The sequence below is a fragment of the Artemia sp. Qi Xiang Cuo genome, chromosome 10 (genome assembly GCF_049724085.1).
Source record: "Artemia sp. Qi Xiang Cuo chromosome 10, ASM4972408v1, whole genome shotgun sequence".
Lineage (NCBI taxonomy): Eukaryota > Metazoa > Arthropoda > Branchiopoda > Anostraca > Artemiidae > Artemia > Artemia sp. Qi Xiang Cuo.
Window position 1 is genome coordinate 71,619,790 of NC_142803.1, and position 13,242 is coordinate 71,633,031.

A 13,242-nucleotide genomic window follows, 5' to 3' on the forward strand; every position below is an offset into this window, starting at 1 on the left:
GCTGTGAGAAAGTCAAACTTTAGCGTAAAGAGCGAGGCGTTGAGGAGGGGACAGCCCCTTTCATATACGGAATAATTTCTGTTCGGATTTAGTTTTAACGTCGTTCCTTACTTTCAGTTAAAAAAAACTTGTTTTTTTATTTAATTTTTGAATGTTTTTGAATTAATGCAGGTTCTGATTTTGGCTCACCGTCCATGAATAATTAAAACAAAATTTGTATTAATTTTATTTTTATTTGGTTAAATGGCTTTCTCGAAACTTGTTTTATTTTATTTACGAACGTTTTTATTAGTAATAAATATACGTAACTTACGAATTAACTTACGTAACGAACTTCTATATTCATTAATTTTTAACACGTATATTAGGGGGTTCGCCCCTTAGTCAATACCTTGCTCTTTAAGCTAAATTTCGAATTTTTTCCAATTCTTTAAAAATGACCCCTTAATCACAATCAGTTGAAATCAGTTGAAAAACTTGTTTTTTTTAATTTAATTTCTAATCTCTTTCTTTAATAATGCTGGGAAATCCGGCGCCCCCTTCATAGCAATGTCCCTACCCCCATTAAAACTTCCTTCATGGAAAGATCCTCCCATATAACGCCCGAACCACCCCCTCCCCCCACCTACTAGAAAAAATTCTCCCTAAAAACGTCTGTATACTTCCCAATAACCAATACTATATGTTAACATTGAGTAAAGTTCATAACTTTCAGCCCTCCCCCCGGAGACTTTGGGTGATTAAGCCATCCTAAAAGACATATCTATTATATTTTTGACCATGCTGAACAAGATGGCTATCTAAAAATTTTGATCGGGTGACTTTGGGAAAAAAAAGTGTGGGAGGGGGCCTAGTTACCCTCCATTTTTTTGGTAACTTAAAAAGGGCACTAGAACTTTTAATTTCCGTTCGAATGAGGCCTCCAACGATATTCTAGAACCACTGGGTCGATACGATCACCCCTGGAAAAAGAAAAAAACAACAACAAATAAACACGAATCTGCGATCTTTCTTCTGGCAAAAAATGCAAAATTCCACATTTTTGTAGATAGGAGCTTGAAACCTCTAATTGGGGTTCTCTGATACGCTGAATCTGATGGTGTGATTTTGATTAAGGTGCTATAATTTTTAAAGGGTCTTTCCCCCTTTTTACGAAAATCAGCAAAATTTTCTCAGGCTCATAACTTTTGATGGGTTGGACTAAATTTGATGAAAATTATATATTTGAATTCAGCATTTAAAGCTGATTCTTTTGATGTATCTATTGCTATCAAAAACCCGTTTTTCAGAGTTTTGGTTACCATTGAGCCGGGTCACTCCTTACCTACAGTTCGTTACCACGAACTGTTTGATCACGAGACATTATACAACAGCACCTAATGCCCGTGAAATATTTTTCCCATCTTAACAAAGAGTAAATATTATGTTATAGTATGTATTTCTTTTTTACACTCGTTGACAGGCTCTGCTGCTAGTTATTTGATTATATATTATGTAAAAAGGTGGTTACCAGAAATTCAATCTAAAATATTGATAGTCTGACATTAAGATGATGCTTTTATGCTTTCAATTAGCGATATCAACTCATTGCTCTGCTCCCTCCTACGTTCCTCCTTCATTCTGCTTCAACTAAATCCCGATATTTTGCCGCTAAATTTTCTCCTGAAATATACTGAAAAACTTGGTATTGGTGCATTATATGGGCACTTCTAGAAAGTCAAGTTTGGTTAATGCTAATGAAGTAAAATAAAATAGGATGAATATATAAGAGTTTATAAACAAATTTGGTCTATGTATTTGCACATTAGGGGGGGGGGGATTGGGGGTGAAGCATAGCATATGTTAAATACGTAACCTAACCTAGGTACCTTCCCCCCCCCCTAAACCCCCAAAAAACAACAGTTTAAACATCGTAAACACAATGAAAACCACACTTTGCATTGCATTTCTCTATAGCGGTCTCTTGTAATTAACACGTCTGGCGGGTTTTTGGTGACTGGTTTCATTGTACAATATACGAAAGTGACCATATAACGCACCAGTACCAAAAGCACCCCCCCTTACATAACTGATAAGTTAAGTAAGTAAATCCCCCCTTCCATCCCAACTTTTTTTTATGCTCATTATGTAGTGTTTGTTTTACTAAATTTAGACCTATTTAATTTAGTTAATTTAATTATATAATTTAATTTATATAATTTAGTTTACCTATTTGTAGTCTTTTTTATTAAATTCATAATGGTTTGTCCCTACATTGCCAAGAAAAAAGACAAAAAAAGTGATGTTAAATAAGAAAATCATTTAATGGTTTTGACAATCTGACCTTCAGGTAAAGCTTTTATTGGTGTCAGTTAATAATAAAAGCTTATCGCTTTGCTGTCGTCCTTCTTCTGCTTCAACGAAAATTTCGCTTCTTACCCCATAAAAAATTTTCACAAAAGAACTTCTTCCTCCTACATGATTAATATGTTAAATAGGTGAATCCTGTCCCCCCCTCTTTCCATACCCGCCCGCTTCCATTTTACCACTTATTTTGTAAAGTATATTTTATTGATTTTAAACGTTTTATTTGTATAATCTTTTTACTAAATTCCTAATGATTTTGTTCTCTGTGTTAAAAAAAAGTTATGTTTAATGACAGTCTGACCTTAAAGTAAAGCTTTTACTGCTTCTAGTAAGAAACAAACGCTTCTTATCCAAATAAACTTTTTTCAAAGAAAGATATAGAAGAATCCACCTCCCCTAACTGGTTGATACATTAAATAAGTGAATTTCCTCACCCTCTTTTCTTCCCCTCCCCGTTTTACCATCCTAAATTTGACTTTACTGATATTGAGCATTCTATTTGTACAGTCTTTTTTTTTATAAAGTCTTTTAAAATTAGTTAATTAGTAAAATTAGTTAATTGTAAAATTAGTTAATTGTTAATTAGTTAATTTGTTAATTAGTTAAATTGTTAATTTGTTAATTGTTAATTAGTTAATTAGTTAATTGTAAAATTAGTAAAATTGTTCCCTGCATAACCCCCAAAATTATTTTCTTCATTTATATTATTTTGTTTGTTTATCCCCTCTTTGTGTTTTTGCAAACCGGTATAATTCCTTTGTAAGTTCAAGTGGCTTTAATTGTTTTTTATTATTTTTTTTTAATGTTGACTTATGTATCTATCTTTTTCTGACCAATTATAGATCTGAATTTGGAATTTTGTATTTTCCACCTACATTGTTTTAGGATTGGGCTGTCATGGCCAGCTTCAGCTGCGAGGTCTTGATAAATTAGCGAACAAGTAAAGCTAAGAAAAATAGAAGAAAACCTCACAAAGAAAAATATTAATTAAAAGATCTGATTGAAATTTTTATATTCACTCGCATTCATTTTAGTTTTGTATGCTCTTAGAGTTTTAATAAGGGCATTTGGTTTATCATTCTCAAAAAAATACGATTAGCCTCTCTGAGGATAGCAAGTTTTTGCAAATAGCAAATAATTGCAAATGACAAATTTTTGCATTTTCCAGCCAGGCCAGACGTATAGCAAAATCTATTTCTCACTCTAAAAATGCATAAATGAATATATCCCTTCTAAATTTATAACAGTTGAACCCTTAAAGCACTGACTTCATTTATTAAAATAAGTACCTGTAAATAAAGTGCCAATGATGAAAAAGACACTTGTCTGTTATAGCGCTGATCACTCAAGAAGTGAAGTTAGGTTAATTCTTATGAAACATATCTAAGTAGGATAAAAATAAAACACTTTAGAACCAAATTTGTGCTGTATATTTACACATTAGGGGGGGGGGTAAAGTAAAGCGGGTCTGCATGCGAAATGTGTCAGGTACAATTATTCTACATATTATGAAGTAAGAATTGTTTTCCAACTACACACTAACCAAATTCTTTGCCCCCCCCCTAATGTGCAAAGCTCAAATTGTATGTTTCCTATCTATTCTGTAATTTTTTTCTTGTCCCACGCTAAGCTGAAAAATCGGTTCTACAATGCGTCAATATATGAATAACTTGAGTGTTCGGCCCTAAAACAGACAATTAAAAAAAAATTACCCTCTAAGCCAATATTAAATCTATTTGTATCTAAAAGTGGCCATTTTTTAAGATTTTATTTGTGCTATTTCAAAATAGGAAGTTGATAGGATAGTGCTACATTATGGTCAGCGTTACCACGTAAGCGTGAGAATAAATATGAAAAACTAATAAAAAAATTTGACAACGCTTTTCGTTCATAAAAATTCGAACCTGAACGATCTGTAGATTTCCACAAACAACTTCACCTTCAAAGGAAAGTTACAGTCTATCTGCTTCAGCCACTTGGTGCCACTTTTTTTGTAGCTCATTTTTTTGGTAATCTTTCAGCCTCTTTTTTTTTATAAATTTGACATCCGCTGCCACCAAAACTGCGCAACTCCAAATGGAGGTAATTTTTATTGTTAAAACGGGCGTAATTTTTTATTAGTATAACTGGTGTATTGTTAAAAACTGGTTTAGTCCCAAAATGGTGTAATTTTAAAAGATATTAATGGTTGTTCAAGTTTTCACAACCAGTTTTAACATCAGATTTTGTTTTCATTGTCCTTCGGACTTTAAAGAAAGATATAACCGTACCCCCATCTCGTCCTCAAATTAATGCTATGGCTGTGTCTTAGTTACCTAGATTCCCTGGACCCCCCCCTCCGGTTATCCCATAAAACACCTCATTTTCCTGAATGAAATAATAAGATATTTAATTTTACTGTCGATTTATCCGCTCACAACTTGGTTAGAAAGCTGCCGGAAGCGCTCCGGAAACGAAGTTTCTTCCTCAGATTGAATCCGCTAATAGAATTCTAACTCAGAACTAACAAAATAAGTAGATAACTTTTGACTTGTTGCTGATAAAGTAAATAATTGAATTTCTATAGATGTTCCCTTCGCAAATAGATTTCTTTTGAATGTCACCGGATAGCGTTCATTTCTGAAAAAAATAACTATTTTATTTTTATCATGGTTGTCATGGTAGTGACAACGTATATCTTTACACGATACAAAGTAAATGGAATTGGAATATGGTAAAAAATGTATAATGTAGGTTTGTTTTTTTTTATCTTTTTTACTGACTGGGAAGTAATATATTACTGATGTTGATAGTGACCTCAATTTCCTGTGAAAGAAAGACCCAGAGAATAGTCCCATAGAGAGTGAGGTTGAGGCCTAGTTAAAAAAGGTTAGAATTGTTTTCTTTATATTTGAAGGCATTCCCTAATGGGGACACGTTGCAGAAAATTAGGAAGACAGCAACAGCAACTGACCCTCCTTCCATTTTGTCCATTCAGGGCCTTTGTCTTTATTCCATACCGTAAAATTCGCACTTCCTTAAATTCCTTTTTACCTCATCTGAAGACTTTATAATTTTTATTGGTACTTTCCCATTATGTGGACACCTCTAAAACCAGTCAAGAAAACCCGAGGCATCCACTCAAAAAGGCAAAGATTTGACGCTATCTGATGTTGTATAAATAAGTATTCAGGGATTTATCCCTCTGGGAATTATATTTAAACTGTTGTTTTTTCGGGGTTTAGGGGAGGGGAAAGGTACCTAGGTTAGGTTAGGTTACGTATTTAATATATGCAATGCTTTACCCCTTCCCCCCTAATGTGCAAATATATAGCAAAATTTGTTTCGAAACTATTATATATTCATCCTATTTTGTTTTATTTCAGTAGCATTAATCAAACTTGACTTTTGAGAGGTGTCCACATAATGGGAAAGTTCCCATTTATTTAGTCCTTTCTGAGCTGCCAACAAGCCAAATCTTCGGTATCAAGTCATTATTAATCAATAAATTTTTACTAATTAATTTAAGCTGCGCTCGCCCTAGCATTACTTCTTTGACAGAGAATCTATATATTGTTCGACATTTTATTCATTGTTGTGTATAATTTTTAACCCTTTACGTCGACTGGAAATAGAAAATCAATCAGAAATTTGTTTTGGTTGTAGTTTCAAATTTGGTATATTAATATTATTATTCAAGCACTAGGTTTAATTGAAATAGTTTATTGATTCTAAGGCTCATTACTTTTCTTGAACAGAAACAAACCATTTTTTTAAAACAAATGTAATGCGTTTACTTTCCTTTTTGAACTTGCTATTTGATTTTATAATTTCACCGTCAATTTGAAAAAAGACGGACCCTTATTTTTTTGTTGTCAAAGGAAAACAAAATGTCCGGATGATGTCAACATTTCACAAATCGAACGCCCACTTAGATCAAATCAAATCAAACGGCCAAAATCCTTCTGACAGAAATGCTAAACCAAACAGGGCTTTAACATTTCTCTAGCCCTAGGCAGTGGTATGCAATCATGCACGTAATTAGGAATATTTTTTTTTTTTTGGGGGGGGAAATAAAAAAAATAATTGTATAATTTGAACAAGAAGTACCTAGAAATTCGAGAACAGGCAGGATTTCGGTAAGGGGGAGAGCCAGAGGTGTGCAACCTACCTAAGTCTCTGTATTTAAGTAAGCAACAATTATGTATTTATTCAATTACGTTTTCTTGAAGCGGCTCCTTAAAAAAAAAAAAAATGAGCCTAGAAATACGATCTCGATAGGTCACGAGTCTGGGAAAAATTTGTTTAGAGCCATAATTTTGGAAAAAACACTTTTCATGTTAATGATGTTAGATTTAAAGAGCATTTATACCATTTTTCCCAGGGGTTATCTATGACACATGCAAAATTATACAAGATGATGAATGGCTCCGAGCAGCTAAAGCAAAGACATGTAGTAAGTGACAGCAAGTTAGACACAATCGCTGAATTGCCACCGTAAGACTTAAAACTAAAAATAAAACGATAATAATGCTATTTCGTAATTTACATATTCTAGAGGAGCAGATGTAATGGCACATTCCTGGTTGTTGCTTAATTATATAACGGACATAATTAAAGCAAAAATATCAGTACTGGGCAAAAGCCGGAAAAGAATTTGTTTTCGTTTCTATGAACTCATGCAAAATTATACAAGATGCTGAATGAATTCTAACAGCTAAAGCAAAGGCATGTCTGAGGTAATGATGACCGAAAATAAAGCACAACGGGACTCACATTGAATGAGAAACGAAAATGTTACACAACGGATTTGCGGGTAGAAGACTTATTAAAATTACAATGGAATGAAGGAAAGTGTTATTTTAGCACATGAACAGGATAAACAGGAAGGAGGAATTGAATTCACGCCATAATTTCATAATTCAATTGAAATTGGTGATATGCCTCCTTATGACTTAAAACCAAAGAATGACACGATAAGTATGCTAATGCATAATAATAGGCATCACAATGAATAACAATGAAAATGATGGAAAACGAAATCTATGGTTAGAAAACAAGCGACAGCGAGGATAATATCGAATCATCAACGAAATCTGTGGTTAGAAGAAAAACAATAGCGAAAATCACAACGAATCCCAGAGGAATAAAAGATGATACAGTATATATATGATACAATATATGATACAGTACATAATGTAATATATAACACAAGATTTAATATATAATGCATAATACATAACACTGTATATGCCACATTATAATATATGATAGATATCAGAATATATAATATGTAATATAATATATTCATTATACGTTTCATTATTATTACCAAAGATGATAGCAGAGACTACTTCCTGGTAATCCAATGCAAAAATTGTGCTTTAACTTCATTGGTTTTTGTCTGTGACATGTTTTCGTAAGCCAATCGCATTATTCCTTATTTCAGAGAGACAAATAGCTCCACCTTTTTAAAACCTGATTGTTTCATTGTTTGTTCTGTATGAAATTTTAAACCAATGACAAGAACTAAAGTTAAATTCTGCCTGATTGAATATCTTTGGAAAATTTTATCCAGGAAAAGAAATAAACCGTTTTTGAGTCACAATATTTTTAACGAGTAGTCTCTCTATTTCTCTCTGATGTTACAAGATGTAACATCTTGTAGAGTTCTTGTATCGTAGAGTAAACGAAAACGTCTCATACATAACCTAATTGCGCATAGTTTTTTTTTTAGGGGGGGGGGGGCTTGTGTACATACATTTAAAGGCAAAATATTTCTACGGTTTGTTTATTTATTTACTTTGAGCCACAAAACTTTCAGAGCCACATATATGATAAAAAATTGAAAAAAACTAGAATTTAATATTAATAAAAAAGAAAGTCATACGCAGCTCTGCGATTTTTGGTAGTAGCGGTCAAAATCCGAAAAAAAACAAAAAATATGTGGCACCAATATGCTTGAGAAGGTTTAATTGTCCTTGTATATCAACAGATTGTTAATTTTTACGGACAAAAAGTCTTGTTAAATTTAATAATTAATTTTGCTTGCTTATTTTCACGGCTCGACGTGGCAACACAGTTGCGTTAATAATCTTTAATATTTTTATAATTTTTAATTTTCATACGAACAAACTAAATAATTTTTATACGAATATTAGAAAACCAAGCTTTTAAAGTATGGATAAGCCAATCAGGGGCTCCGTTGGGGGGGGGCGAGGGGGACAGTTGCCCCCCCCCAATAATGTGGATAAGAAATTATTATATAGCCCATGCCCATTGACTATCCGAATATGCCCTTCCCCCCCCCAATAAAAATGCTGGAGATTTGCCCCTGAAAGCAAAGATGGGTCCATGTGACATTAAGATGTTTTTAATTTGACGTCATTGGTACTTTGAAGTAACACTGCGAGGTCCTAAAATATTTGGAACTCTTCCAGGTCTCAATCACGACATCTGAAAAATTACCATCTTACCCCAATCACCACCTCAATTGCAGTTTTACTTAGCCTTAAATAAAATAATATAATATATTCGAATAATACTCCCGGCCAAATTACCGTTTTGGTACCTCTTAATATTTTTGTATCTTACAATTCAGTTTACTGTTTTTATTCAAGTGAATATTTATTTATGGGACGGGGGAGGAGCTGCATTTGTCTTTGGTGACAAATTAGCCAGGACTAAAAATTTCTAAATCACTTTAAGAAGAGGCCAGTACATCTCACCGAGCCCGACACAAACGCGTAATTGAAATTAGCGCTTAGCAAATTACTAATCGCCTTTGGATAACACCTGGTGGAGTCAGTCGACCCCTAGTTACTGTTCTTTCTATTATCTAATTTTTATTCGATTATCACTCAGAAGGGGGCTATTTTGGGGAGATCCAGGGAATTTGAAAAGATGGGTCTTCCTCGCTTAACACCAATTAAGAAGGGATGAACGAAAAAAAATAATTGTTCTCGTTTTTATTCTAATTGAGACTCTATAAGCTTCCCTTCTGCCATGTTTTGACGCTTGTAACAAAATCAAAACATAGTTTGCGAATTCTTTGTATGTGCACAATCAAACAGTTCGTGGTAACGGACTGTAAGTAAGAATATGTTGCGGTTTTAATAGTAACTGAAACTCTAAGAAACAAAGTCTTGATAACAGGTAGATGCATCAAAAGAATCGTATTTGATGCTTATTAAAATATACAAAATTCGTCAAGTTTAATGTTACCTACCAAAAGTTACGAGCCTGAGAAAATTTGCCCCATTTTTGAGTAAGGGGGAAAAAAGCCCCAAAATATCAAATGATCTTAATGGAAATCACACCATCAGATTCAGCACATGAGAGAACCCTATATACTGTAGAGGTTTCAAGCTCCTATATACAAAAATGTTGAATTTTGAATTGTGTTTGCCAAAAGAAAGATGACGGATGTGTGTTTATTTGTTTATTTGTTTTCTCCAGGGGTGATCATATCGAACAAGTGGTCCTAGAAGATCGTGAAAGTGCTCAGTTGATAGGAAATCAACTCCTATCAGTCGATAGGAAAAGTTCTCGCGTTCTTTTTAAGTGACCAAAAAATATTGGAGGTCAGCTAACCCCTCTCCCACGCCCTTTTTTTTCCCAAAGTCGTCCCATCAAAATATTGAGATATCAATTTTATTCAGCAGAGTCGAAGGATCCAATAACAGTGTCTTTGAAGATTACCTGGCCCCCCACAACGTCCGGGGAAAGGGCTGCAAGCAAGACTCTATCCAGAGGGGGGAGGGGGTTAGGGGTTTGAACCCCATCCCCTGAAATGTTGGTCTGACTTATAAAAACGTAGCAAAAATGGACATAAACAAATTTTGTATGCGTTTTTTGAGTTTTTTTGTGTAACCCCCCCCCACCCAAAAAAATTAGGTAAAACCTCCTCCGAAAAAAAAATCCTGGGTACGGCCTTGCCTGCAAGCTATGAACTATTGTTTAAATATAGTATTGATTATTGGGAAGTATACATATTTTTTGGGAGGCAGGGGGTTCTGATGGGAGGGGGGTGCATGGGAGAATTTTTCCCTGGAAGAATTTGTCGTAGGGAAAGGGAATTTTCCATGGAGGGGAGCCGGATTTCCCAGCATTATTTAAAAAGCGATTAGAGTTTTTTCAACTAAAAGAAAGGAGCAACATTAGAACTTAGAAATAAAAAATAACTATTGCGTATATGAGAGGGGTTTCCTCTTATCAACACCTCGCTCTTTACGCTATAAGGTTTTTTTAGCTCTTTTAAAAATGCTTATTATTCTAACTAAACGGCTGTTGTGTTTCAGGAGTCGTTCTTAAATAATTGGAACAGAAAATTAAACTTTAGCGTACAGAGCAGGTATTGAGACGACCCCCCTCATATACGTAATAATTCCTGTTCGTTTTAAGTTTTAATGTTGTTCCTTACTTTCAGTTGAAAAAACCTAATTTTTTGCTTGATATATTAAAGAACGAAGCAAATATATCCGCAGAAAAAAAGTTCCTCTGGTGAATCTACTGGAATCAAATATTCTGACAGCAAAACTGCCCAGTCTAATCTTACATTTACCAAAAGCATCAAAATGGGAATCTTCACCCTCTAGACCCTAGACCCATCTTGGAGCCCTGAACCCCTGGTTTAGGTGGACATGCACTGTTTGTGACAAAAATGACACTAAGAAATTCTGCCAATGAGAAATTTTCAGGGAGAATTTCCCACGAATACGTTGAAAAATATTAAAGTAAAGCATTTTAAATGTGTTAATATGTAGTAACATATTCATCGAAATAAAAACGACTTGGTTTGTAAAATAATCTGAGGACAAAGAGAGGAGGAGGACCCTAGACCCTAGACATTAGGTTCTAGTTTTCAAAGCTACATTTGTCATTGTCTTTATTTTTCATGGGGGTCAATTGGTCCAATTGACTCAATTGGTCCATCCCTGGTGGTGCCTATAACGTGTAAAGGACACCCTAGACGGTCAATCCTTTTGACCAAAAGCTTCCGTCAATCGATTGATTAAAGCATGATTGACTGTCTAGGAACCGATTGAGTCATTCAAACTCTCTATCCATCACCGTCAACGCTTGACTCAAGTGTCAAAGAGGTTCCTAGACGGTTAATCATGCTTGACGGAAGCTTTTGATCAAAATGATTGACCGTCTAGGGTGTCCTTAAAGAGTAGCATAGCTATTATCGGGACTGCACCTGTGCATGATTAAAGTATAAACAGATTGGGTAGCACTTGGGTATTAGTTTCAAACTGACAAGGTATTTTAATTTCAAAGCTATTTGATTTGCTAACGTGAATTAAGCCTCTGTGGAGTCCATTGGTCACTAAGTAATGTCCGCTAATGATACAAGCTTTAAGTATAAGAATCTAGAGGTGGGCCAAATATGAGTTTGACAGACCATCATTAGAGGTAACATATTCAATAGGACAAATACAGACCACTCTGTCTTTCTTAAATGTTTCGATCTTATAAGCTAAAAAAAACAATTTTTTTTAACCGAAACTAAAGACCAACATCAAACCTTAAAACGAATAGAAATTATTCCGTATATGAAAGAGGATGTCCCCTCCTCAACGTCTCACTTTTTACGCTAAAGTTAGACTCTTTCTCACAGCTTTTTTTTAAAACAATAAAGAACTTTAGCGTAAAGAGCGAGAGGTTGAGGAGGGGACAGCCCCTTTCATATACGGAATAAATTCTGTTCGTTTTAAGTTTTAATGTCACGCCTTACTTTCAGTTAGAAAAAACTTGTTTTCTTTGTTAATTTTTGAACGTTTTTGAATTAATGCAGGTTTTTATTTTGGCTCACCGTACATGAATAATTAAAACATAATTTGCATATTCATTTTACTTTTATTTGGTTAAATGGCTTTCTCGAAAGTTGTTTAATTTTATTTACGAACGTTTTTATCAGTAATAAATACACATAACTTACGAATTAACTTACATAACGAACTTCTATATTCATATATTTTTAATACATATATTAGGGGGTTTTCCCCCTACTCAATATCTTGCTCTTTACGCTAAAATCTGAATTTTATTCCAATTCTTTAAAAATGACCCTTAATCACAAAGGCCGTTAATTAGAATAAATAGGTCTTATGAAAGTACTAAAAAATCTTTGGCTTAAAAAGCGAGGTATTGACTAGGGGGCGGACCCAATCATATACGCAATAATTCTTGTTTGTTTTTAGTTTTGATGTTGCTCCTTACTTTCAGTTGAAAAACTTTTTTTTTAATTTAATTTCTGATCGTTTTTTTAAATAATGCTGAGAAATCCGGCTCTCCCTTCATAGTAATGTCCCTTCCCGCATGAAAACTTACTCCGTGGATGATCCTCCCAAATAGCCCCCGAACCTCCCCCTCCCCAAACCTGAAAAAATCGCCCCTGAAAACGGGTGTATACTTCACAATAACCAATACTATATGTAAACATTGGGTAAAGTTCATAAGTTTCAGCCCTTCCCCTGGGGACTTTGATGGATTAAGTCATCCTAAAAGACATAGTTATTATATTTTCAACTATACTGAACAAAATGGCTATCTCAAAATTTTGATCGGGTGATTTTCGGAAAAAATGAGCGTGGGAGGGGGCCTAGTTGCCCTCTATTTTTTTGGTCACTTAAAAAGGGCACTAGAACTTCTAATTTCCGTTCGAATGAGCAATCCCACGATATTCTAGACCATTGGTTCGATACCATCACCCCTGAAAAAAAATAAATAAATGAACACGCATCCGTGATCTTTCTTCTGGCAAAAAATACAAAATTCTACATTCTTGAAGATAAGAGTTTGAAACCTCTACGGAAGGTTTCTCTGATACGCTGAATCTGATGGTGTGATTTTCATTAAGGTTCGATAACTTTTAGTGGGTTTTCCCCCTTTTTTCGAAAATCAGGCAAATTT

At 34.3% G+C, this 13,242-nt stretch overlaps 1 protein-coding gene across 1 annotated transcript in view; it reads left to right on the forward strand.

Annotated features, from left to right (window-relative positions):
- Ets65A (DNA-binding protein D-ETS-3) overlaps nt 1-13,242 on the forward strand; it is an 84,334-nt gene that overhangs the window by 49,560 nt on the left and 21,532 nt on the right. The gene's annotated exons all lie outside the window — the stretch shown is intronic.